General features: G+C 38.3%; 1 pseudogene across 1 annotated transcript in view; it reads right to left on the reverse strand.

The window, feature by feature from the left end:
* The window catches only part of LOC311601961 (V-type proton ATPase subunit G 1-like), a 45,096-nt pseudogene extending 20,597 nt beyond the window's left edge, over positions 1–24,499 (reverse strand). The window contains exon 1 of the transcript in view: positions 24,495–24,499. The product of the transcript in view is annotated as a V-type proton ATPase subunit G 1-like (transcript). The remainder of the gene's footprint in view (positions 1–24,494) is intronic.
* Between the last annotated feature and the right edge of the window lie 769 nt (positions 24,500–25,268).

Here is a 25,268-nt window from a genome sequence, read left to right on the forward strand (position 1 = left end):
TTTCTTTGGAGAACCAAGAACAGGAGAAGGGGAGTACATCAAGATAAGACTAGATAAGAGAAAAATGAAAGCAACCATCATGAAAGCAATAGATGGTCTTGCAATAGTATCAGATCTTTGTCAAGAGATTCAATTCCTATCAATTCGGGTTCTTCTGGAGGAGACCTCAAGCTCTGATTCCTCTCAAGTGAGTTGCATAGTCTCCACTCCTGTGCTGCTGCCTGCACAGAACATAATGGAACATCCTGAAGGGCCTGTTGGATGCTACTGAGAAATTTGGCCACCTTCCTGCTAATATTACAAATCCTTTTAATACACTGATGTTTGAAGCATTGTTGCTTTCTGGGAATGAGTTCCACTTGCTCTCCTTTATTCTATTGGCTGAAATCTTGTTTAGCATACTTGTATCATTGCTCTTGAGTAAGACTGATGTGTGGATTTTTTTTTCAACATATTCATTTTTGTTTGATTTTTCAAGACAGGGTTTCTCTGCATAGTGTTGGATGTCCTGAAACTCCCTCTGTAGACCAAGCTGGCCTTGAACTCACAGTGTTCCATCTGCCTCTGCCTCCCTGAATGCTAGGATTAAAGGCATGTGCCACCAGGTCTGGCTCTTTGAATATATTCTTAATTGGTTTTTGGTATTGGTAATTCCATCTTAGTAAAATAAGGAATACTACTTTCTTATCTGTGATGGTAGTTTTCAGATAGTCAAGTAAGAATCACTTTGAGATGCTAATAAGGCAAATTCCCAGATGTCCCTTCCAGAAGACTATGACTCAGTACCTGCTTTACAAAAGCAATTTTGAGCACCTCTTGAATGAAGTGGCATAGGGACCATAGATTTTGAAAAACAATGTTACATGTCCTAAGAAATTGCAAATAGTATTGAAGTTACCTTTTCCTTTGAGAATATCTATTTTTTTGGCTTTTTAAGAGCACATTGGACAAAAAATAATTGTTCGGGGTGGCATACTAAATCCACACGTGTCCAAAGCATAGTCACCACATGATAAGAACACAAACACACATTTATTCTGAGTGGCATTGTGAGAGAACATTGTCAACGACAGCATTCATACTTAACAAGTGTGCCTGCAGCTACAAAACAAAATTTCTTAATGTTGGGAAGCAGTCATAGCTATTCTGGAACCCACACAGCATACATTAGAGTCCCCTGCAAGTTTAACAGAACCTGTTCATAAAAGCTTTTAAGAGGTGAGCCTCTGGGCACTCTGTACTTGTTTCCAGGGTAATTTTTATAATTATATTTTGTGCTGTCAGAGTTTAATTTGACTAATGTATATTTCCAGGCCTTCAAGTGCATTTTCTGACACTTAAGTTAGGCATAATTTTTAATGTTATTTTGATTTAATCAGTCTGCAGCTAGTCCTTCATTCTGGTTAATCATTTTGTATGATTCCACTATTTTTAGTTTCCAAATAGTATAATAATTTTGCTGCTGTTGTTCTGCCTAAAATGTTTAAAAGGCTTATTATTTGAACAATGTATAGAGAAAAATTAAAATCAATGTATATATTTTGATGAGTTTTCACAAAATGGGTGTGTTGTAACTTTTGTTAACCTAAGACAATTGAGAATCACTTGGGAAAAATATCAGTTGAGGAATTAACTCCATGAGATTGACCTGTGAGCATGTCTATGGGGGCATTTTTCATCTGTCAAGGCATTCATTCATTCATTCATTCATTCATTCACTTTTACCCCCATCATAGCCCTATCCCTCCTCTCCTCCAAATCCCACCCTCCCTTCCTTTCTCCTTCCCCCCTTCCCAATTCCTCAGAAAAGCGGAGCCCCCTACTCACCTACCCCTCCCTTCTCAAGTTGCATCAGGAATGAACATGTCCTCTTTCTCTGTGGCCTGGCAAGGCAGTTTTCTTTGTTGCTAGTAGATGTAGTAGAGCCCAGACTCCTGTGGGTCTTGGGTTGTATAAGCAAGCAAGTTTAGGAAATCATATAAGCTTGTATGCAACATTCCTATATGGTCTGTTTCAGTTCCTACCTCCCAGTTCCTGCTTTGGTTTAACAAGATGCTTGATAATAGCCTGTAAGCCAAATACATTTTCCCTTCCCAAGTTACTTTTAGTCAAAGTATTTGTCCCAGCAGCAAAAAGCAAACTAGGACAGTGAGTGAATGCATTAACTCTAGATCAAGAAACAGAGCACTTTTATGTACCCCAGATGAGGTTTTGTATTTCTTTCCAGTCATTGCATCTATCTCCTAGAGTTATCAGCTATCTAGAGCCTTAATCCCATATTTGTGTCAACAAATCTTGATAGCAATAATTCTAGTGGAATATTTTATGAGAAATATACTTCATTTCTAATATCAAGTGAACGTTGGGCTTCCTATTTTACTAACTTTTAGTCTTCGTGTGAACAATGGAGACTGAGTCCTGGGCATCATGCATGGCAGGCAAGTGCTCTACCACTGAGCTACAGGTAGAAGAGACTGTAGGGTAATTTGACATCAGCTGTTGTGGTATCTCCAGCATCATTCCTTTGGTTAAGATTGCTTTAGCTTTAAATTTTAGGATCCATTTTTTTTCTATTTTAGGGAAGAAGACTGTCACTGGAATACTAATGTAGATTTCATTGGACATGTAGATTGCTTCTGATCACAGAGACACTTTTTACAATTTTAATGGAAGTTGCTCTTTCTATTATCTTCATTTTCTTTTGTCACCATTTTAAAGTTTTATTTTAAGGATTTCTGTATAGTTGATTCAGTTTATTTAAGCATTGTATTTTGTGAAGATATCACAAATGCATTTTCTTTTTTTTGACTTGAATTAAATTATTTTTTATTTAATTAATTTATTCAGATTACAACTCAATTGTTATCCCATCACTTGTATCTTCCCGTTCCTCCCTCCCTCCCGCTTTCACCCTATTTCCTTCCCTTAAGTCTAAAGCCGAGGGGGACCTCCTCCCCCACTATATGGTCATAGGCTATCAAGTCTCATCTTGGTAGCCTGTTTCTTCTTTCTTTTTTTTTTTAATTTTTTTTCCTTTATTAATTTATTCTTGTTACATCTCAATGGTTATCCCCTCCCTTGTATCCTCCCATTCTTCCCTCCCTCCCATTTTCCCCTTACTCCCCTCCCCTATGACTGTTCCTGAGGGGGATTACCTCCCCCTCTATATGATCATAGGGTATCAAGTCTCTTCTTGGTAACCTGCTGTCCTTCCTCTGAGTGCTACCAGGTCTCCCCCTCCAGGGGACATGGTCAATCCAAGTGGATTAAAGACCTCAAAATAAAACCAGAGACACTAAGTCACTTAGAAGAAAAAATGGGAAAGAGCTTGGAACATATTGGCACAGGAGACAGCTTCCTGAACAGAACACCAACAGCCCAGGCATTAATGTCAACAATTAATAAATGGGACCTCATGAGGCTGAGAAGCTTCTGTAAGGCAGGAGACACTGTAAAGAGAACAAAGCGACAGTCTACAGACTGGGAAAAGATCTTCACCAACCCCACATCTGACAAAGGTCTAATATCCAAAATATATAAAGAACTCAAGAAATTAAATACCACCAAACCAAATAACCCAATCGAGAAATGGGGCATGGAACTAAACAGAGAATTCTCAACAGAGGAATATCAAATGGCTGAGAAACACTTAAAGAAATGCTCAACCTCCTTAATCATCAGGGAAATGCAAATCAAAACAACTCTGAGATTCCATCTTACACCCATCAGAATGGCTAAGATCAAAAATTCAAGCGACACCACATGCTGGCGAGGATGTGGGGAGAGAGGAACACTCCTTCATTGCTGGTAGGAATGCAAACTAGTACAACCACTTTGGAAATCTATCTGGTGCTATCTCAGAAAACTGGGAATAGGGCTTCCTCAAGACCCAGCTATTCCACTCCTTGGAATATGAATGCAAACTAGTACAACCACTTTGGAAATCTATCTGGTGCTATCTCAGAAAACTGGGAATAGGGCTTCCTCAAGACCCAGCTATTCCACTCCTTGGAATATACCCAGAAGATGCTCCAGCACACAACAAGAAAATTTGCTCAACCATGTTCATAGCAGCCTAATTCATAATAGCCAGAACATGGAAACAGCCTAAGTGTCCCTCAATAGAAGAATGGATAAAGAAACTGTGGTACATATACACTGTGGAATACTATTCAGTTATTAAAAACAAGGAATTCCCGAAATTTGTGGATAAATGGATTGAGCTAGAAATGATCATAATGAGTGAGTTAACCCAGAAGCAGAAAGACTCAAATGGTATATACTCACTTATATCTGCATATTAGCCCAAGGGTCATGTCCCACGAAAGCCTTCACTTACTAGGAAACTGAGACAGAGGGGAGGACATTCTATTGTGACTCTAGATGAGAGAAGCATGGGAGAATGGCAAAGTAGAAGGATCCAGAGGGTCCTAGAAACCTACAAGTAGAACATTAAGATAGGCAGATTTGGGCCCAGGGGTCCCGCTCAAACTAAGGCACCAGCTAGGGACAATACAGGCCGTAAAACTTTAAACCCCTACCCAGATCTAGCCAATGGTCAGAACATTCTCTATAGTAGAGTGGAGAATGGGATATGACTTTCTCACACAAATGCATTTTCTACATGATTTCTTTACTAACTAGTTTATTTTTGTTATATATTGAAGCTACTGACTTCTTTGTCAAATGTTGAAAATTATCAAATCTAAGCGTTTTCAGTTAGAGTCTTAGGGTCATTCATGTACATAATCATGTCACCTGCAATTAGAAATTACTTGACTTCTTCCTCCCCTATATGTATTTTTTTTATTCCATTCTCTTATTATTCTAGCTAAGATTTCATTGAAAATTGGTAGAGAAACTGAGACACCATGGAAGAGAGGGGCTGGAAAAATGCAAGAATTGGAGGGTGGGGAGGAGAGCTGTGAAATGTTGTCTTTGGAGAATAATAAGGCTGTTACACACATGAATTCACATCAACTCTGGATGTTCTCACAAGAGAATGCTGATCAACATTTTAGCATAGATGGAGGAGAACTCCCAAGGCTTTGCCCCTACCTGGAGAGCTGTTGGCAGATAATGGCTGCTGGGGACACAGGATCCTTTTCCCCCTCACTTTGCCACTGTTAGGCTACCCATGGCTCAGTGGATGATCCAACACCTATGGCCATATAGCACTAATTGAATCAGTGAATTTTTTAAAAAAAATACATAATTATGGAAGGGAAACGTGTGTGTGTGTGTGGGAGGGGAATTGAAGGTAGTATAAGGGAGAAGTAAGGAGTGGATAGGATCAAATACAATGGAAAGATATATGACATAAAAAATAATAAGACTTATTTTAATAAAAAGTTCAGAGAAAGGCGGCATGCTTGTCTTATGCATGATTTTAGAGAAAATGCTTTTAGGTTTTGAATATTTAATATAAAAATCTGCACTATATTTTTGTACATGTCCTTTATTATATTGAGATACATTCTTTCTAGTTCAAGATTTTTTCGGGGCTTTTCATCATGAAAGAACAATGAAAAAAGGCATTTTGTGTATCTATTGAGATAATCATGTGATACCTGTCCTTTAATATATATATGTGTCATATTACATTTGTTGATTTGCATAAGTTAAACTATCCCTAACAGTGAATCCTGCTCTAAATCCAAGGTAAATCAATTCTGAGTAAGGCTGAAGTTTTCTAAAATAGCAGATATTTTTTTCTCTATGTCAACTGCAGAAATTACTTACAGTGTTTTTTTTTCCAGATGTTTCTTTCTCCAGGCTTGGAGACTTTTTGACTTCGTTACATCATTATGATGGTATTTGGAGGAATGACCACTGAGAATGGTCATGAGTTTGGACTTCCCACAGACGAGATTACATAAATTAAGACTGTTATAAAATAAGACCAAGAGTGATCCTTCTCACTTTTCACCATGTGAAGATATAGTGAGAACTTGGGATGAGTCTAAAAGTGGACCCTCACAAGGCTCGGAATCTTTCCAGCCTCAGGATGATTTGTAAGGAGCAAATTCTTTATTTATAAACCACCCAGCTTCTGGTATATTACAATAGCAACTCAATGGATGAAGATATTGCCTAAGATCCATTGCTCTAAGGATATTGTTATATAATTTACACATTTTCTCATTTTTTGAATGAGAATAAGAATAAGGCCTTTAGCTCCATTTTCATATATACACACATACATTTATAAGAATGTGTATGTTCATATTTAGTTGTTTTCAGTAAATAACCTCCTATTTCTATGTATAAAACTGTATATGACAATTTTCACAGATTCATTTTTTCTCATCATTTGCTGTTTATGATGATTCTTTTGTGTTTTATGTTTTATCTGTCTCTTTTAGTTCAGCTGTGTGCTTTGAAGCTCATGTGGGATTCAGTTTCCAAAATGCTATCTTTGAAGCTACATATTTATATAATAGACATAAAATGTGACTTTTGTCTTTTTTTAATGTATGTTTTATTTACTATAATTCATTCACATTACATACCAATTGTTATCCCCTTACTATTATGTTCCTGCTCCTACCCTCCCTCCCTCTTCTGCCCTATTTGTCTCCCCTAGACCTCTGATAGGGAGACCCTCCTATTGGACTCTGGGGGAAGCACTGTGAGTTGTGTGGAAGAATGTGTAGGGGAGAATGGAAGGACCTAAGGGGGTCAGGATCTCCATAGAGAGAACATCAAAGCCTGCGAATTTGGACACAGTGGGGGCCTGCACCAACCTAGGACAATGGATGCAGAGAAACAAGACCCACTGTCCAGATGTAGCCAATGGACAGCTGATTCTCCATGTGTTAGGCGTGAGGATAATGACTTCTGCTGAAACTCTGACTGAAACTCTGGTGCCCATGATTTGGTCACTGTCCCTTGGCCAGACGACCTCGAGGGTACACACAGGAAGGGGATGCAGGCTATCCTGATGAAACACGAGGACATTTTTATCAAATGTATAAAGTGTTTTTAGCATATTTTCCCCATACTCTCTATCCTTCCTTTTTTTTTTAACTCTCATCTTTCCAAATAGTCCTCTTCCCCTAGATAATTTGCTTCTACTTTCATGTTATAATCTCCCAAATTCTCCCTAGGTTTTAGCTGCTTATTTTGACCAGAAATAAATTTATTTTCTTTCTATATCATTAAAGGTTATGATAACAAAAGCATGGTATGAACGTGAATCTCATTACTTTCTAGAGAAAACGCCTAGATTTCCCAGCCTTCCTTGCAGTTAGAGTTAGATTGATGCATGTGATTAAATTCTAAAAAATATGAGTAGAAATGCTGGATTTATTAGCCAAGTCTGACTCTAACATGTCTTTTTTGGTCTAACTCTAGAATGTCTTTTTTTTTATCTCTGTCTCTCTGTCTCTGTGTGTCTCTCTCTCTATCTCGCATTGTCTGTTTCTGTCTCTGTTTCTCTTTCCTTTCCCAAAAGACCCACAACACAGTGGAAGAGCCTAAGACTTGAGTAATTTTGTTGAGCATAGACACTGCAAAAAAATCGTTTAACTTTAAGAAAATAATATAGGAATAATAAACAGAGTAGTATTTCTATACATATAATAAAATACAAAGTCTTTAGTGTGTGAGTCTGATAGTTTGATATTGCATAGTATTAGCTTGATATTGGGTAGAATTACTCTGATAGTTTGATATTGATTAGATAGTATTATTCTGATAGTTTGATACTGGATAATGTTAGTCTGAAAGTTTATTTCGATGGTATCAATCTGATATCTTAATAATGGATGGCATTTATAGATACCAATCATTTTTCTAAATAATAAATTGTTTCTATGATTTTTACTGATTTATACTCTTGTATTCTGCATTTCATTTCTAATTGTACTCCACGCTTATCACTGATCCTTATTTCGAAGCATCATGTGTATAAGCCAGCTACAAAAAGATAAATAAATCATGTTTCCACTTATATGTGGAAACTAACAAAATTTATTTCATGAAAAATAAGAGAAGGCGGAAAATGGGATGGGGAGGGGAAAGAGAGGTTGCGGAGAATAAAGATATGAGCTACCACTTCTGGATACATAGGTCATTTTAAAATAATCTTTCAGACCCTCCATGAATATTTTATTGATTTTTGAAAGCAAATCTTTCCTTAGTATTTTCTTCTGTTTTCTGACATATTTCTTATTCAGTGTACTTCAATTGTTTTTTATTTGTAAGGATCTTTCCTTCTCCATTATCATTCTTTTAGCATATATGTTCTGCTGATTTTTTATAGGTTATTACTCATCTACTCATAGGAATCTTTCTATAGTTAAGAGTATAATGTGAAAAAAGATGCTGGTATACTGAGCTTGGGCAAGCAGACAATTCATTATATTTTATAATGACATTTTCTAACTTTTTATAATGTATATATGTTTCCTTGCTGAGGAAACAGTGAGAGTGTTCAGTCGTACATCTTACATAGGATGGTTCCATAGTCAAGTCTATCTTAACAGCGAAGATGAAAACCCATACCCTTGATATCTGTCTATAACCCCAGGATGCAGGAGGATGCAGTGGGAAGATCAATAGTTTAAAGGTAAGCTGGGCTTCATAGCAAGTTCCAGGCAAGATAAAACTACATCACATGATCACATCACAAATAAATAAATAAATAAATAATAAACAAAATTAAAATAGAAAACTTCCCAGAATTTCTCAGAAAATAAAATAGCAATTACCAGTGAGATAAACCAGACTCTGAAAGACATATATGGTATATGCTCACTTATAAGTGGATATTAGCCAAAGAATATAGGATAGCCACACTACAATACATAGACCTAAAGGAACTAAATAACAAGGAAGACCCTAGGGAGAATACTTAATTCTCACTCAGAAGGACAAATAGGGTAGACACCAGAAATGGTTGAAGAGAAGGAACAGATAAGGAGCCTACCATAGAGGTCCTCTGAAAGCCTCCACACAGCAGGGGATTGAAGTAGATGCTTAGACTCACAGCCAAACTTTGGGGTGGAGTGCAGGGAGTCCTAAAGACGAGTTGGAGTATAGAAGGACCTGGAGGAGGCAGGAACTCCACAAAGAGACTAATGGAGCGAACAAATCTGGGCAGAGGAAGGGGGTGCTGCAGAGACTGATGCACCAACCAAGTACCATGGATGGTGAGGACCTAGACCCTCTGCTCAGATGTAGTAGATAGGCAGCACAGTCTCCTTGTGGGCCTCATAATATGAAGAGTAAGGACTACTTCTGACATGGACTCTGGACCCCACAAGTTGATTACTTCCCCCTGGTGGGGTAGCCTTGCCAGGCCACAGAGGAAGAGGATACAGGTAGTTCAGATGAGATTTGGTAGGCTGAGGTCAGAAGTTCGGGGAGAAAGCCTCCCCTTTTCTGAGGACTCGGCGAGGGAGGGAGTATGAGGAAGGGTAGGCCAGGAGGTGAGAAGGGAGGTGGCTTCAATGAGGATGTAAAGTGAACAAATTAAAAATAAAAAGAAAGAAAGATAGAAAAAGATGCCTCATCCTTTCCTGTGTTGTTATTTACTTTCATCACAAAAACCAGTCCAAAAGTTTTCTGTTTCCCCAAAATGTCTAAATTGGGGCTCTTAATGTTTTTCACTTTAGAAAGGCTTATAATCCACCCCCCTTTACTTCTGTACATTAATTTTCATGTTTACACTTATCATTAACATAGCATTTAGAAAATGCAGCAATGCATAATGAATGATTCAATCATCTACCCTGAAATAAAAAAAAAATCCCCAATGTATCTTCCTATTTCTCTAAACACTTTTGTTAACATGAATTGTGTGTGGAGACACAGATGAAAGGTACTACATGAACACTGTGCATAGCCTCTTGGGGGAGATTATGGATTTTAGTTTAACCAAAAACTTGCCTTCCTCTTCTATTTAAAGGAACTGACCTGCAAACAGTCAGAACACTTGCTGTGGAAATATGTCTCTGAGATCTCTATTTTGTGCTCTTTCTTGAGAAATATCAAATCTTTCTTCTGTAGACACCTGGGATGCAGGATGTTAACTGCCAAGGAACTGCATGACAAAAAAAAAAGCTGAATGAAAAGGGCAGGAAGAGGCTCCATGTGGATAAGCATTGTGAGCCCATCTCAGGCAAACACTGAGAATTTGCAAGGGGAAATTCAGAGCCTTGCAGATGACATTTTCCCTGGTACTTAATTTTCAGAAAGTCCCTGCAAATTCACAGCAGAGGCAGTGAAACGAATGAAGAGCCTGTTTCCAAAGGTCTTCCTGACAGCCATCAGATTTCAAGTATTCAGAGTGGGCTTAAAAATATCAGGCTACTCCCCAGCCCTTTCAGTTGCTCCCCAAATGGGCTACCTTTCAAAGAAAGAATTGGAGACAAGGCTGAGAAAACAGCAGGCACTCAACAACTGCTATGAATGAGTGAGTGAAATAAATGAATGTGTGAGCGACTGAATGAAAAGCCCCAAACTCCAGAGTCTAAATCTGTAAGGTAACTATTTTTCTTCATCTGGAAATATCAATTTCTGAGCTCAAAGTTCTATATAATGCACATCTACCTGGCAATTTCATGGTTATGAAAATGTCATTTTCAAAATAAGTTTATTGATGTAAATTCAGTAACTTTTTTCTTGAGCTCTTCCTGATCCATTCAATATTTTTTTTAAATCACTATTATAGATTTCACTAACGTTTGGCCACTGTTATAGAACTTCAAGAAATAACCCTTGTGTTTTACTTGGTCCAGTCTTTAAAAAGCTGTGAAGCCCACTTGCACTTGAAAGGAACAAAAAGCAGAAAAGTAAATCAGTCTTTTCATAAAGATGCTTCTTGAAAGTCATAATTCAAATCCTCAGAAAAGAATTTGTTCCCTAAATTTTCCTAGAATTAGGTCATTTTGATGCATGTGTATAAAGAGTTTATATAGATATTAAAAGAACAATAATAACAAACTTGAGGACATTAAAAATTGTGCCTTATAAGAATATCCTCTAAAGGTTATTATGAAAACCTAAGGACAGCATAAGTGAAAATCAAAGTCTTCCATTTTTAAAAAAGTAACTTTTAGCTCTTGTTCTGAACTACAGCTCAAGACCCTCTTTCCACTATTTCCTGAAGGAATTTTGATAAACATAAAGTGTTTTGTGAAGTGTATGCATATATATATATACATATATAAATATTAGTTATGTTGAGAATTGTATAATTAAATAAAAATTATTTAAATAAAAATTGTATACTCTTTGTTACTATTCCAGTAGATTAGTCCCAACCACAAATCACTGAGGGAAACATATATATATATGTTTGTGTGTGTGTGTGTGTGTGTGTGTGTGTGTGTGTGTGTATTTTTATTTTTGCAACAGATAAGGACTATTACAAAAAACCACAACTGGTCAACATGCAGAAAATATGTGACCTAGCCCCAAATTCTACCGCTACAACATATGTACAGCAACAATATGCATATCTGTATATAAACTTAAAAAGCTATACATACATACATATAGTTTGTATGTGTGCATAAATATATACATACACTCTGCTGGGTCCATTTAGTGTTGCTTGTGTGTATATGATTTGAAGGTTGACCACTCGGTATTAGATTAATTATGGTGTTCATCTCTGGGAAAGATTAATTCTTTTACTCTCAATAGGCATTATCTGCAGTTATTTGTCTAGAGGTGGGGCACCATGAGATTTCTTCCTTACACGGTAGCATGCCTATTGATATTGTCATTGTTCACATCTTGTTTAGGCAGCCATATTTTTAACGCACTATGGGTCACACTTCTCTGTCATTTCATGGATACACAGTTTCACAAGCAATTTTCTCTTCTTCTGTATCTTTCCACCCCTTCTTCCAAGGTGTTCTCTTTGCCTTAAGTGCAAGAGCTGTGTTGTTGATATATCATTTGTAGCTGAGAACCCCATGGTCATTTGTTCCTTGAATTTTGACCAGTTGTGCTTTTTTGTAATACTCTCTATCTGTTTCAAAGAGAAGCTTCTTTGACAAGGAGAAAGAGCTACATTTATCTATGGGTACATGACTAAGTATTTAGACTAGTGCTAAGAATTATACTGGTTTAGTAAAGGGGCAGAAGTAGGATCTTCATAGTAACAGTGACAATATCTGGAAAGTTTCCCACCTGTTGAATGGGCCTGTAGTTCAGTTAGACAGCTGTTAATTACTCACAACATATGAGGATAACTATTAGACCCTTAGGGATATCTTGCTGTGATAGTCATTCTTTTTTTTCATTTAAAAATTATTTATTATAATTTATTCATTTGGCTGATGGGTATTATCTAGGGTGGGATTGTTGGTTTCTTCTAATTGTTAACTTGCATAGCACCTTTTGGTACTATGAAAGCCAATCCTCAGTGAGGAGGCTTCTAGGTCAAATCCAGCTCAAATCCTCCAGATTCTGTGTCCGAAGTACATGGTATCTTTGGAATAGGCTCTTAGTTTCAACCTCTGGATTGTATCCACTTGAATGAATGGTAGCCTGTATTGTTTGTTTTTGTGAGTCTCTTGGAGTCCTATCACCAATAACTTGAAGGATGGTTTCTTCTGCCCTTTTGTTTGATATTCTCTATGTCTCTTGTGAAGGACAATTTTTAGCTCAAGTGGCATAATATAATTTATAATATCTATGTATATATGTACAATTAAATGTATTATATGTAACTTTAGGAAAACAAAAATAGAAAATATGTGGTGTGTTACAGTAAATGGAATTAACAAATATGTACAAACTATCATTTTCAAACAGCAAAGAATGTGCATTCTTTTCACTAGCCCATAGAAGCTTCTCTAAAATAGACCACATACTGAGACACAAAAAATTTTCAAAAAATTCAGAAAAAATTAAACAACTTCAGGTATACTACCTCACTATGACAAAATAAAATTTAAACATTTTATTAACTACACAAATCCATGGAGAATATGCAATTCATTACTGAGTAATGACTGAGCCAATAAAGAAACAAAAACATTCATAGAACTTAATGAAAATGAAAACAAAACAACAAAAAAGCTCTGGGACACATTAAAAGAAATCCTTTCAGAGAAATTTATAACTCTAAGTGCCTATATTTAACCATAAGACAGATTACAAATAAATTCATTCATCACTCAAGACTATTTTTTAGAGAGAGAGAGAGAAAGAGTATTGAATTGGGTTTGTGGGAGGTAGGAGGATCTGGGAGGAGTTGAAGGAGAAAAATATATTGCATGGAAAACTATTTTTTCTCTCTCTCTCTCTATATATATATATACGAATCTGAAAAAAATAAGGACCTCACATCTAGTAGATAATAAGAAATAATAAAATTGTGAATAGAAATTAATGAAATAAAAACAAAGAAAGCAAAACAATGAACCAATGATTCCAAGAGCTGATCTTCTGAGAAAAGAAAAAAAAAAAGATTAATAGTCTATTGATCCAACAAATCAAAAGAAAGGACCCAAAAAGGACCTTAATTATCAGAATCATAAATTATCAGGGAAATATTACGACACATACTAAAGAAATTCAGAATATTATAAGGAAATACTTTAAAAACTTGTAGTCTACTAAGCTGGAAAACCTAAAATAAATGAATAAACTTCTATATTCAGTTAAACTATCAAGATCAAACTAAAAAGAAATAACCTAAACAAACTCCTAACAAATGAGGAGATTGAACTAATACTGAAAAACTTTCCAACTAAAAAGAAAAGTACAGAGCCATATGGATTCATAGCAGAATTTCATGAAAATTACAAGAAAGAACTACAACAATCCTTCTTAAATTATTTTACAAAAGAAAACAAATAAGAGGGGCACTCTCAAACTTCTTCCATGAATCCATTATTACTCTAATACCAAAACCTGGTAAAGACACAACAAAGAAAACTACAAGCCAATATTCCTGATGAAAATAGATTGATGAAGGGGGCTGGAAAAATAAATGGCTCATAGATTAAGAGCACTGTTTGCTCTTCCTTAGGACCTGAGTTCAATTCCCAGCAACCACATGGTGGCTCTCACCATCTGTAATGTGATCTGATGCCCTCTCCCAGCGTGCAGACATAAATGCAGTTAAAGTACTCATACATAAAATAAATAAAGCAATCTTTAAAAAAGAAAGAAAGAAAATAAATTTAAGGAGCTTCCAACACGGCAGCAGCAAGAGTATCTCCTATCTGAATGGCCGAAGGTCAGTGACTATGTTTCACTGGCTAACTCTAAAATACCTACTTTGGTGTTTTCCTGACAGGAGGGGGCATGTTGGGAGCTTGGGGACACATAGTTCCAGGCTCTCTGATGTCATCTCCTGGGTCCAAAAGTAGAACATGGTCCAAGACTCAGTGCCTGCACAGTACTTTCTGTCTACTCAAGCACAGGTCTGTAGTTCCAGGGGTACTTTGCTCCAGCAACCAGACCTTGGAAACCTCCTGCTTCCCCAGTAGCACCACCCAGATACCAAAAACAGCACCGTAACCTCCAATTCATGGTTCCACTGGTCCCTCAAGGGACACAGACTGGAAAATAGGAGCATGCAGAGTCCCGGGTCCAAGATGGCAAGGCTCAGCATAATCTGAGTACTGGGAGCACAGCATCTGCTCAGCTTCTGTTCATGGAGACCTTTATAAGGCTGCTTCCAGAATACACCCTTTCATGTTCCTCCAGACTTTCCCCACCATCCTGAAAAGGACTCCAGACTCCAGAGACATGCAGATCCAGCCTTTGCTTCAGATCCACTAGCTGTCTTGAGGAGATTGGCAAAACCTGCCTGGATCACAAAGAGCCAAGAAAACCAGCAGATTGCAGGAACAAGCAGCCAATTATATAGGCACAATCAGATGGCTGAAAGCCAGGGTAAGAACAAAATCAACAAAAAACAAGGAAATATGACTTCACTAGAACATATTCCAATACAGTAGAAACACACACAAAAATGGAATTAAACCTATGCTTATGAATATGTTAGAGGCATTTAATGAGGAAACAAATAAACCCCTCAAAGAAATATAGGAAAATATAATGAAGGAAATAGAGGCCACCAATGAGGAAATGAACCACAAAGGTACTCATCACAAACAGAATACAAGATATGGAGGAAAGAGTCTTAGAAATTAATTTATCTGTCAAAGAAAATATTAAATAAAAAATTTATGACAGAAAACATCAAAGAAGTCAAGAATACCATGGAAAGACAAAATTCTAGGAATAATAGGAATAGAATAAAAAGAATAGTCCAGGCTCCAAGTACCAGAAAATATTTTCAAGAAAATCAGGGAGGAAAATCTCCCCAATCTAAAGAAAGAGATACATTTAAACATACAAGAGGCTTATAGAACACCAAATAGACTAAACCAGAAAAGAAATTTCTCCTGTTATATAATAATCAAAATTCTAAACCTACTGAACAACAATAACAAAATATTAAAAATAGCAAGGGGGAAAGGCCAGGAACTTATAAAGGCAGACTTAGCAAAATCATACCTGACTTCTAGCAGAGACTATGGAAACCAGAAGGTTCTGGGCAGATGTCATGTAGACCATAAGAGACCACAGATGTCACCAGAAAATACTTTACCCAGCAAAGCTTTCAATCACCTCAGAAGGAGAAAGCAAGATGCTCCATGACAAAACATTATTTAAACAATATCTATGCACCAACCTAGCCCTACAGAAGGCTAGGGCTTCTATATTGCATTCCAATGCAATGAGATCAATTATACTCAAGAAAAAGCAGGATATAGATAAATTCACAACAGGAAAATAAAAACAAACAAACATATTATCACCACAAACAGCATAATAAAAGGAAGTAATTATCATTGGTTACTAATGTCTATCAACATCAATGGGTTCAATTTTCAAATAAAAGACATAAGCATTGTGTTAAGAGTGGATGTGAAAAACAGGATCCAATATTCTGCTGCATACAAGAAAACCACCTTAGCAACAAAGATAGATATTACCTCAGAGTAAAGGGCTAGAAAAAGGGTTTTCAAGCAAAGAGACCCAAGATGCAAACAGGAGTAGCCATCATAATATCTAATAAAATAGACTCCCAGTGAAAAATAGTAAAAAGAGATGAGGAAGGACACTTCATTCTCATAAAAGGAAAATCCACCAAGAAGTCATTTAGATGCTGAACATCTATGCCCCATGTATAAGGGCACTGTCATTTGTAAAAAAAAATCATTATTAAAACTTATATTACACATCGATCCCCATACATTAATAGTGGGAGAGTTCAAAACCTCACACTCACCAATGGACAGGTCATCAAAACAGAAACTGAATAGATAAATAATGAAATTAACAGAGGTCATTAATGAAATGGACCTAATAGATGTCTATAGAACTTTTGACCCAAACACAAAATAATATGCTTTCTTTTCAGCACCACATGGAACCTTCTCCAAAACTGACCATATAGTCCATCACAAAGCAAACTTCACTTAATACAAGAAAATTGAATTAACCCATGGTTCTTTATCAGACCACCATGGGCTAAATCTAAAGCTCAATAGCAACAGAAATAACAACAACAAAAAAAAAACAGACAGAAAAATGGAAATTGAACAACTATCTGTTCAATGACCACTGGGAAGGGGAAGAAATAAGAAATAAATTAAAGATTTTGTAAAATTCAATGAAAATGACAGCACAACATACCCATACTTATGGGACACCACGAAAATAGTGCTAAGAGTAAAGTTCATAGCACTAACAGTCTTCATAAAGGAATTGGAGAGTTAAAAAAATCTTAGTCCCTAAATAGCTTAGGATAATTTTAAGACTAAACTGTCTTCAACCTCATCAGAGACTTGAGAAGGAATAAAATTTAATTACTTGAATGAACCAAAGTGCAGGTTAGCAGCTTCCGAAATGAGAAAAAGAAAAAGGAAAAAAAGAAAAAAATGTGACATACACAGTTTTCTGCCTGAACAATCACCCAAAACATTGCAGCAGCATCTTCAGCCATCTGGCCCAATATATCAGACAGACAATTTTGTGAGTCAGGAACCACTGAGGACTTGCTTACCCTGTCTTGGCAGAGTTTGGCCATTGACTCTGCCTGTCTAAATAAATGCTTTAATTTGACAGAGATGAGATATGATGGATATTGATTCTCATTTAGAGTTTTGGAATCACCAAAATAGGAAGGATGCTTTCTACAAGGTTACCAAATACAATTAGTCAACACACCATGAATGTAACATTCATATAATCTCTGATTGTTTCATGGTTCTTCTTTCTGTATGTATTTTTAATATATGTGTAATAATATAAGTGTATACTCTAAAAATAAACTAAAATCTTTTGAAAATGAGAAATTGGAGAGATATCATTCTAGCACCTTCACAGCTCACCTGAAAGACCTAGAGAAAAAAGAAGCAAACACACCCAAGAAGAATAGACAGCAGGAAATAATCAAACTCAGGGCTGAAATCAATAAATTAGAAACAAAGAGATTAATATACATAATCAATGAAACCAAGAGCTGGTTCTTTGAGAAAATCAACAAGATTAACCAATCCCCAGCCAAACTAATTAAAAGGGAGAGAGACAGTACCCAAATTAGCAAAATCACAAATGAAAAGGGAGATATAACAACAGACAATGAGGAAATCAAAATATCATTAGGTCTTACTGCAAAACCCTGTGTTGCACAAAATTAGAGTATTTCTAAATAAGGATTTTTATTTTGATAGAGTTCACCTACAAAAGTTAAATCAAGAGCAGATAAACAGTTTAAACAATCCTATAACTCCTCAGGAAATTGAAGCAATGATCAAAATTCTTCTACCTTCCCTCCCAAAAAAGCCCAGGGCCAGATAGGTTTAGGGCAGAACTCTACCAGACTTCCAATACTATTCAAAATATTCACAAAATAGAAACAGAAGGAACATTGCCATTTTCATTATATCAGTCCACAGTCATGCTGATACCTAACACAGAAAGGCTCAACAAAGAAAAAACATTTCAGAGCAATTTCACTCATGAACATTGATACAAAAATACTCACAAACTGAATCCAAGAAGACATCAAATACATCATCTACTATGATCAGGTAGGCTTTATCCTGGTGATGCATAATTCTTTCTACATATGAAAATCCATCAGTGTAATCCACCATATAATCATCTGAAAGAAAATAATCACAATATCATACCACTAGATGCAGAAAAAGCCTTTGACAAAATCCAATGTCCCTTCAGGAAAAAAATCTGGGAGAGATCAGGGCAATAAGGCCCATACCTAAACATAATAAAGGCCATCTAAAGCAAGCTATAGCCAACATCAAATTAAATGGAGAGAAACTCAAGGAAATTCTACTAAAATCAGGGACAAAAGAAGGCTGCCTACTCTCTCCATATCTCTTCAATATAGTACTTAAATTTCTACCTAGAGTAATAAGATAACCAAAGGAAGTCAGGGGAGTCCCCATTGGAAAGGAAGAAGTCAAAATATCATCCACAGATGATATAGTAGTATACTTAAATGACCCCCAAAATTTCACTAGAGAACTCTTACATCCGATAAAGATATTTAGCAAAGTGGCTGGATACAGGATTAATTAAAAAAAATCAGCAAGCCTGTTACTGATAAGGGGACATACACCCTTCACAATAGCCACAAATAATGTAAAGTATCTTGTTGTAACTCTAACAAAGCAAGTCAAAGACATGTATGTCAAAAGCTTCAACTCTGTGAAGAAAGAAAATTGAAGAATATATCAAAAGATGGAAATATGTCTCATGCTCATGGATTAACATATTAAAAATATCCATTTTACTAAAATCTATAGATTCAGTGCAACCCAATCAAAATACCAATACAATTCTTTACAGACCTGGAAAAAACAATTCCAAACTTCATATGGAGAAACAAAACACATAGAATAACTAAAACCATCCTTTACAATAATAGAACATCTGTAGTTACCTTCACCCCTGACTTCAAGCTATACTACAGAGCAATAGTAATAAAAAACTGCAGGGTACTGGCATAGAAATAGACTGGTTGATCAATGCAATCAAATTGAAGACCCAGAAATAAACCCACACAACTACAGTCACTAGATTTTTTTTTGCAAAGGAGCCAACACCATACAATGGGAAAATGACAGCATCTTCAGAAAATGGTGCTGGTCTAACTGGATGTCTACATGTAAAAATTACAAATAGACCCATATTTATCACTTTCTACAAATGGTAATTCCAAGTGGATCAAGGACCTCAACATAAAATCAGATACACTGGATCCAAGATGGCGGAGAGCAGTGTGGACTGTGTTTGAAAGCTCCAGTGAACAATTCAGGGAATTGCACAGATTTCTGAGCCAGGAACACCAAGGTCCCCAAATCACAGCAGCAGAAGTGCTCCATGGTTCGGAGGGACCAGGGTGCAGAGGACCTGCTTGCCCCTGCACACGGGAGGAGCGCAGACTTTCTCGGATCAGAGAAGCAGCGGCAGAGACAGCAGTGTCACCAGCGGCACCAGCAGCACCAGTGGCTCCAGCGGCACTAGCGGCGGTGGCTGAGGTTTGCAGCTCAGAGCCTTCCAGTGGAGGCGATTGGTGTGGTGGACGGTGGGAGTTGCTGCGGGAGAGGGGAGTCTGGACAGGATTTGGGTCGCGTGGTGCCTTGAGACCCAAACTGGACTCAGCAGACAGTTCAGCCCCAGAGTCCTGGGTTTGCTCAGTGAGCTGTGCCGTGGAGAAGCTGGCTCAGCTCAGCAAGCAATTCTGCCCGAGGCACAGCTCCCCTGCTGTGACACAGGCTGGGCCAATTGCTCACTTCCACCCTAGGCTCCAGCTCAGCGCAGTCGCAGTTCTCCTGCTATGACACAGGCTGGGGGGAGTGCTCACTTCCACCCTAGGCACCAGCTCAGCACAGCCGCAGTTTTCCTGCTGTGACACAAGCTGGGCGGAGCGCTCAGTTCCACCTTAGGCGCTTGCTCAGCACAGTCGCAGTTCTGCTGTGATGCAGGCTGGGTGGAGCACTCACTTCCACCCTAGGCACTTGCTCAGCACAGTCGCAGTTCTCCTGCTGTGACGCAGGCTGGGTGGTGCGCTCATTTCCACCCTTGGCACCAGCTCAGCGCAGCCCAAGTTTTCCTGCTGTGATGCAAGCTGGGCAGAGTGCTCAATTCCACCCTAGGCGCTTGCTCAGTGCAGTTGCAGTTCTTCTGTTGTGGCAGACGGTTCAGGCCCTGAGCATCTAGCTGAGCTCGACGCATGGTTCGGGCCTAGTGTCCCTGGCTGGACTTGGCAGGGGACTCAAAAGGCTGTGGATACCTTGGCCTGATCCAACGCTCATTCAGAGACCCAGAACGATTGCAGGACCCACAGCAAAGGGGAGCTGAGGATCACTGGCTGTGAGAGCCCAAAACTACAGGGCTAACCTCCTGCCATCCACACCAGTGAAGTATCAGGGCTTCCAGCATACAGAAATCATCAGAAAACAAGTGAATCTATCATCAGACTCCCTCCAACCAACTCTGGAAGTTACCCAACAAAAACAGAGACAGCAAGATGTCTAAAGGACAGTGTAAAAGCATACGCAAAAAAACCCAAAACGATATGGCGTCTCCAGTTTCCAGCTATCCCAAAGAAAACAACCCAGAGAACTCAAATACAATGGAAACACAAGAAAATGACCTCAAATCCTTGGTAATGAGGATGATAATGGAGGAAACAAATAAAATTTGAAATCAGATGCAGGAAGACGCAGCCAAGCATGTGTGAGACATAAAAGAAGCATATAGAGTGGAACTGGAAAATTTTCAGGAAAATGTAAACAACCAGATGAAAGAAATAAAAAAATCTGTTCAAGATATGAAGATGAAAATGGATTCAATGATAAACACACAGACAGAAGAAAAACGAGAACGTGAGACCTCAGAGAAGAAGGTGAATGACACAGTGCTGAGCTTTTCTAACAGAATCCAAGAGATGGAAGAACGAATCTCAAGTCTAGAAGATACAATAACAGATCTTGAAGCAACCATTAAAGAAAATGCCAAATCTGGAAAACTCCTGACACAAAACATCCAAGAAATTAAGGACACCATGAAAAGAAGAAATCTGAGGATAGTAGGCATTGAAGAAAGAGAAGATATCAGACTCCAAGGCCTAGAAACTATTCTCAACAAAATCATAGAAGAAAATTTCCCCAATCTAAAGAAAGAGATGCTATAAACATACAAGAGACATACAGAACATCAAATAGAATTGACCAGAAAAGAAAAACTGCCCATCACATAATAATCAAAACACAAAAAATACAGAACAAAGGAAAAATATTAAAAGCTGCAAGGGAAAAGGGCCAAATATCATGTAATGGCAAAGCTATCAGAATTACACCCGACTTCTCAGCAGAGACCATCAAGCCAGAAGGGCCTGGACAGAGATCCTACAAACCCTAAGAGACCACAGATGCCAGGCCAGACTACTTTACCCAAATCCATTCGATGGAAAAGGGATAGCATCTTCAACAAATGGTGCTGGTCTAACTGGATGTCTATGTGTAAAAAAATGCAACTGGACCCATATTTGTCACCTTGTACAAAACTCAAATCCAAGTGGATTAAAGACTTCAACATAAAACCAGAGACACTAAGTCACTTAGAAGAAAAAATGGGAAAGAGCCTGGAACATATTGGCACAGGAGACAACTTCCTGAACAGAACACCAACAACCCAGGCATTAATGTCAACAATTAATAAATGGGACCTCATGAGGCTGAGAAGCTTCTGTAAGGCAGGAGACACTGTCAAGAGAACAAAGCGACAGCCTACAGACTGGGAAAAGATCTTCACCAACCCCACATCTGACAAAGGTCTAATATCCAAAATATATAAAGAACTGAAGAAACTGAACACCACCAAACCAAATAACCCAATTGAGAAATGGGGCTTGGAACTAAACAGAGAATTCTCTTTTTTTTAAATTAATTTATTCATATTACATCTCAGTTGTTAGCCCATCCCATGTATCTTCCCATTCCTCCCTTCCTCCCACTTCCCCCCTACTCCCCTCCCCTCCCCTAAGTCTGTGTCTGAGGGGGACCTCTTCCCCCTGAATATGCTCATACTGTATCAAGTCGCTCCTTGGTGATCTATTATCTTTCCTCTGAGTGCCACCAGGCATCTCCATCCAAGCGACATGTTCAAATATGGGGCACCAGAGTTTGTGTGAAAGTTAGATCTCCTTCTCCACTCAACAGTGGAGAATGTCCATCGGCTAGTCCGGTAGGGGTTCAAGGTTTACTGCCTATTTTTTCCTTGGCTGTTGCCACAGTTTGCGGAGGACCCCAGGGCCCAGACTCGCCTGTAGTTTTCCAGGACCCGCATTTCCTCTTTCTCCCAGGCTTCTCACACCTAAAGTTTCAATAGGATGTCCTCTCCTCTTACCCACTATCCTGGTAGGTACAGTTTTTCATGGGGACGTACACCTTGGACTAGTGTCTCAATATAAGTGAGTATATACCATTTAGCTCTTTTTGCTTCTGTGTGAACTCACTCATTATGACAATTTCTAGTTCAATCCATTTGTCCACAAATTTTGGAAATTCCTTGTTTTTAATAGCTGAGTAGTATTCCATAGTGTAAATGTACCACAGTTTCTTTATCCATTCTTCTATTGAGGGACACGTAGGTTGTTTCCAAGTTCTGGCTATTATGAATAAGGCAGCTATGAACATGGTTGAGCATATGTCCCTGTTGTGTGGTAGTGCATCCTCTGGGTATATTCCAAGGAGTGGAATAGCTGGGTCTTGAGGAAGCCCTATTCCCATTTTTCTGAGAAAGCACCAGATAGCTTTCCAAAGTGGTTGTACTAGTTTGCATTCCCACCAGCAATGCAGGAGTGTTCCTCTTTCTCCATACCCTCGCCAGCATGAGGTGTCAGTTGAGTTATTGATCTTAGCCATTCTGATGGGTGTAAGATGGAATCTCAGTGTCGTTTTGATTTGCATTTCTCTGATGACTAAGGAGGTCGAGCATTTCTTTAAGTTAAACAGAGAATTCTCAACAGAGGAATATCAAATGGCTGAGAAACACTTAAAGAAATGCTCAACCTCCTTAATCATCAGGGAAATGCAAATCAAAACAACTCTGAGATTCCATCTTACACCCATCAGAATGGCTAAGATCAAAAATTCAAGCGACACCACATGCTGGCAAGGATGTGGGGAGAGAGCAACACTCCTTCATTGCTGGTAGGAATGCAAACTAGTACAACCACTTTGGAAATCTATCTGGTGCTATCTCAGAAAAATGGGAATAGGGCTTCCTCAAGACCCAGCTATTCCACTCCTTGGAATATACCCAGAAGATGCTCTAGCACACAACAAGAAAATTTGCTCAACCATGTTCATAGCAGCCTAATTCATAATAGTCAGAACATGGAAACAGCCTAAGTGTCCCTCAGTAGAAGAATGGATAAAGAAACTGTGGTACATATACACTATGGAATACTATTCAGCTATTAAAAACAAGGAATTTCCAAAATTTGTGGATAAATGGATTGAGCTAGAAATGATCATAATGAGTGAGTTAACCCAGAAGCAGAAAGACTCAAATGGTATATACTCACTTATATCTGCATATTAGCCCAAGGGGCATGTCCCACGAAAGCCTTCACTTACCAGGAAACTGAGACAGAGGGGAGGACATTCTAGTGGGACTCTAGATGAGAGAAGCATGGGAGAATGGCAAAGTAGAAGGATCCAGAGGGTCCTAGAAGCCTACAAGTAGAACATTAAGATAGGCAGATTTGGGCTCAGGGGTCCCGCTCAAACTAAGGCACCAGCCAAGGACAATACAAGCGGTAAACCTGAAACCCCTACCCAGATCTAGCCAATGGACAGAACACTCTCCACAGTAGAGTGGAGAGTGGGATATTACTTTCTCACATACTCTGGTGCCTCACCTTTGACCATGTCCCCTGGAGGGGGAGACCTGGTGGCACTCAGAGGAAGGACAGCAGGTTACCAAGAAGAGACCTGATACCCTATGAACATATACAGGGGGAGGTAATCCCCCTCAGGAACAGTCATAGGGGAGGGGAATAAGGGGAAAATGGGAAGGAGGGAAGAATGGGAGGATATAAGGGATGGGATAACCATTGAGATGTAACAAGAATAAATTAATAAAGTGGAAAACAAACAAACAAACAAACAAAAAAACAAAACAAAAAAAGAGGACACCATAAGAACATGGTCCATAGATTCAACTAAACAGTCTCACAGGGGCTTACAGAGACTGAAGCAACAATCACAGAGTCTATATGGGTCTGAGCTAGGTCCTGTGTATCTATATTATGGTTGTGTAGGTTGATGTTCCTGTGGGACTCCTAAGAGTAGGAGCAGGGGCTGTCTCTTACTCTTTTGCCTGCTCATGGGACCCCTTTTTCTCCCACCAGATTGCCTCATCCAACCTTGATGTGAGGGTTTGTGCCTATTCTTGTTGTAACGCGTTACGCCATTTTCGGTTTGATATCTCTGTGAGGCCTGCTCTTTTCTGAAGGGAAACAGAGGGGGAGTGGATCTAGGGGGAGAGGAAGGGTTATATATGTGGACACATGGAGGAATGGAGGGAGGGGGACTGCAGTTGGGATGTGATGTATGAGAGAAGAATTAAAAAGTGCACGAAAGTTTGTAAAAAAAAAAGAATGGCTAAATGACAACACATGCTGTAGAGGATGTTGAAAAAGAGGAACAGTCCTCCATTGTTAGTGGGTGTGCAAAGTTGTACAACCACTTTGGAAATCAATCTTGTGCTTTTTCAGAAAATTTTATTATTTTTAACAGCTGAGTAGTATTCTATTGTGTAAATATACCAGTTTCTTTATCCATCAGTTGGGGGGACATCTAGGTTGTTTCCAGATGCTGGATAATATGAACAAAGCTTAAATGAACATAGTTGAGCAAATGTCCTTGTTGTATGGTGGTGCATCTTTCGAGTATATGCCCAGGAGTGGTATAGCTGAGTCTTGAGGTAGTACTATTTCAAATTTTTGATAGCTGAATAGTATTCCATTATGCAGATGTACCAAAATTTCTTTATCCATTCTTCAGCTGAAGGACATCTAGGTTGTTTCCAGTTTCTTGCTATTACAACTAAAGCTGCTATGAACATAGTTGAGCAAATGTTCTTGCAATATGATAGAGCATATTTTGGGTATATGCTCAGGAGTGGTATGGCTGGGTGTTGAGGTAGAACTATTCCCAATTCTCTGAGAAAGGGCCAGATGG

The sequence above is a fragment of the Acomys minous genome, assembly GCF_964271855.1.
Source record: "Acomys minous genome assembly, chromosome: 7".
In the NCBI taxonomy this organism is placed as follows: Eukaryota; Metazoa; Chordata; class Mammalia; order Rodentia; family Muridae; genus Acomys; species Acomys minous.